We start from the raw sequence: 3838 nt of genomic DNA on the forward strand, positions 1-3838 counted from the left end.
GATTTAGCTGGAAACATTAGCTCATACATGTAATCCCTCCCTGCTACTTAGGAGGCTGAGGCAGGAGGATCACTTGAGGCCAGGAGTTCAAGACCAGCCTGGGCAACATAGTGAGACCCCATCTCTAATTTTTTCTCTTTTTTTATTAGCTAAGTGTGGTGCTATGTGCCTGTAGTCCCAGCTACTCAGGAGGCTGGGGTGGGAGGATTGATTGAGCCCAGGAGTTCCAGGCTGCAGTGAGCTGTAGTTGTGCCACTACACCCCGGCCTGGGCAACATAGTGCAACCCTGTCTCTAAATAGATACGTAAATAAATAAAAGTAAATATTTGCTTTCTAATGCATTTACATTAAAATATTTGATAAATATGTGAGTTTGCTTCTATGTGTCCTTAATAAAATATAATGACTTGAGAAGTATATCTACTACTTTTTATCATGGAAGCTCAGTATTCAACACAAATGCTTTCTGTTAATCCTTATTGTTTTAGTTACTGCAATTTTTAAAAAGTTATTCTCAGCTAATGAATTGAAGTTACACTTCCACATTTGGACACCATTAAATTACTAAGAGTACTAGGACTTTTAAAAGGTTTAAAATGCATGATTTTAAACATTTGGGGATTTTAAGATAAAAGTATAAAGTTATTTGTGGAGAAATTTAAGATGTTACATGATGGCTGAAATAAAAGTCTTGGGATAAGAATAGTGTGTGTGGAGGAGGGCTTGAAATATCCAAAAGACCAACATTTTACTTTTTAAAATGGAAATTTCCTGATTTAGTGACTGAGGATTCTAATCACATGGCATGCCAGATTTTAAAATATTTATTTTTAAAATCAATGACCGGGCGCCGTGGCTCACACTTGTAATCTCAGCACTTTGGGAGGCCGAGGCAGGTGACTCACTTGAGGTCAGGAGTTCGAGACCAGCCTTGCCAACATAGTGAAACCCGTCTGTACTAAAAACACAAAACTTAGCCAGGCATGGTGGCACATGCCTGTAGTCCCAGCTACTCCAGAGGCTGAGGCAGGAGAATCACTTGAACCCGGGAGGCGGAGGTTTCAGTGAGCCAAGATCGCACCACTACACTCCAGTCTGGGCGACAGAGCAAGACTCCCTCTCAAAATAAAATAAAATAAAAAGTATCCACCGAGACCCTCTAGATGACTTTTACTGGTTTCAAATTTGTTAGACTTCATTAATCTTGTTAAGTAACACTTGTACTTAGGTCATGAACATTCACTTATTTTATTTGTCTACTGATGGCAGTTGTGAGTAAAATCCACTCTCAAGGTCTCCCTCCTTGAAGAGAGAATCTACTATAATAACAGGTCTCATTATCTCACCATGATAAAAATGTCAAGCACTTTTTTTGAAGGACTCAAATTACATCTGTTGCAACACCAGTGCGTCAGCTCATTAGTCTCCTTTCTTCCCCACCCATAACTACTTGCATGCAATATGATTCCAGCTTCCCTAATGTAACTCAATTTTTATTAAATTTAAAAAACACAAATTAGTAAGTTAAAGTAGTAGTTGAAGTAATAGAGGTGAAGTGTCACCTTTGTTGTTGTTGTTTTTGTTGTTTGTTTACTCCTTTCCATTCCCAATTATTTCTGCCACCTGGTGCAAAGATGTGATCTAACAAAAATGATTCCCCCTCCCCCGACACACACCTGTCATAGTCCCAGGGGTTGCCATACCTCACTTTCGTTCTTTGGTTTCCCATTTCATGTTCAAGTTATCCAGCTGCTAGCTTTCTTTTAAAGTAAGAGTTATTTGTACAACAAAGCTAGACAATAAATTGTTTTCCTCAAAACACAAAATATGGGCCTGTTCCCTCTGCTGTGAGACTATCACTCCACCAGAGGGGTCAATTTGTGTGTACTTCAGGTGACAAGATTTGCAGTCACCTGGCCAAAAACTTCTTTGTCTCTTTGGATGACTTAAAAACTCTACCCCAACATATCTTTCATGGGGATGCCCCAAAGTTTTATTTGTTTTACTGTAGGGTTGCCTGCCCAGCACCCCCAATTTTTTCTGAGAGTAGAAATGGCCAATTTGGGCCTGCTATTGCTGAACTTTTCCATGACTCTGCTGGGCTGGGTAGGCCTTGTGGCCTGCACCACCATCCTGCAGCGGCAGATGAGCTCATGTGTGGGCAACAGCATCATCACAAGGGACTGTGGATGGACTACATCACGCAGAGCATGGGCTTGATGAGCTGTGAAATGTATGACTTGGTGCTCGCCCTGCCAGCAGCCATGCAGGTCCTTCGAGCCCTTAATGGTGGCATACCTGGTGCTGGGCTTCCTGACCATATGTGTGTGGCCACGATGGGCATGAAGTGCATGTGTTTTGGGGGAAATGACAAAGTGAAGAAGTCCTGTATAGTTGATATGGCTTGGCTCTGTGTCCCCACCCAAATCTCATCTTGAATTGTAATCCTCACATGTCAAGGGAGGGAAATGACTGGATTATGGGGGCAGTTTCCCCCATACTGTTCTCATGATAGTGAGTGAATTCTCAGGAGATCTGACAGTTTTTTGTTTGTTTGTTTTTTGAAATGGAGTTTCACTCTTGTTGCCCAGGCTGGAGTGCAATGGCATAGTCTCAGCTCACTGCAACCTCTGCCTCCCAGGTTCAAGCAATTCTCCTGCCTCTGCCTCCCACGTAGTTGGTATTACAGGCATCCCCCACCACACTCAGCTAAGTTTTGTATTTTTAGTAGACACGGGGTTTCACCATGTTGGCCAAGCTGGTCTCAAACTCCTGAACTCAGGTGATCTGCCCACCTCAGCCTCCCAAAGTACTGGGATTACAGGGGTGAGCCACTGTGCCCGGCCCTGACGGTTTTATAAACGGTAGTTTTTCCTGCTCTCTCACATGCTTTCTCTCTCCTGCCGCCATGTGAAGAAGGTCCTTGCTTCCCCTTCTGCCATGATTGTAAGTTTCCTGAGGCCTCCCCAGTCATGCTAAACTGTGAGTCAATTAAACCTCTCTCCTTTATAAATTACCCAGTCTTGGATATTTCTTTATAGCAGTGTGAAAACAGACTAATACAATAGGCATGGTTAGAGGCGTCATTTTCATCATGGCAGGCCTTGCTGACTTGGTAGCTTTCTTCTGGTATGGCCATCAGATTGTCATGGACTTTTACAACCCCTTGATCCCCTTGAATATTAGGTATGAGTTTGGTCCTGCTATCTTTATTGGCTGGGCAGGGTCTTCTCTGGCCCTCCTAGGAGGTGTACTATTCTCTTGCTCTTGTCCTGGGAATAAGACCCAAACTGGGTACCATGTACCTCACTCTTACTCTAAGTCCAACTCTGCCAAGGAGTACATGTGAGTTGGGACCCCTTTGCCCCAGCCTGACAGGCTATGGGTGTATCTAGATGCCTGAAAAGACCTGGGGCAGAGCTCAATCTGTGGGCAGGGCACAGGACAAAGGCCTCCTGGTCACGCCATCCCTGCATACCATGTACTGTTCTCTGGGGGGTGGGGTGGGAGACACAAAAAGAGAGGAGAGTGCACATTTTGTATAGTAATAAAAAATAAGTTTTGGAAAGTAAAAAGATATATATGAGCAAGTAGGGATAGACCAGTGATAGCTACAATACCTATAGTACTGGCATCTGTACAGAAACATGCTTAGGGAAGCAACAGGGCATCTCACTGACCTGGGAACAACAAAATAACCAAAAGGCACTAACTGAAAGTTTAGAGAGCCAAAGTGAGAACAGGAACTAAAACTGTAGAGGTAAACCTCCATGACAATGGTCTGCAATAAGATATAAGAGATCTAAAATAGTCTGGATCATACAAGCTCTTAGAACT

At 43.2% G+C, this 3838-nt stretch overlaps 1 pseudogene; it reads left to right on the top strand.

Moving 5' to 3' along the window:
• The first annotated feature begins 2053 nt into the window (after positions 1-2053).
• LOC103232912 (claudin-7-like) lies at positions 2054-3350 on the top strand (annotated as a pseudogene).
• The last annotated feature ends 488 nt before the right edge of the window (positions 3351-3838 follow it).

The sequence above is a fragment of the Chlorocebus sabaeus genome, chromosome X (genome assembly GCF_047675955.1).
Source record: "Chlorocebus sabaeus isolate Y175 chromosome X, mChlSab1.0.hap1, whole genome shotgun sequence".
Taxonomy (NCBI): Eukaryota; Metazoa; Chordata; class Mammalia; order Primates; family Cercopithecidae; genus Chlorocebus; species Chlorocebus sabaeus.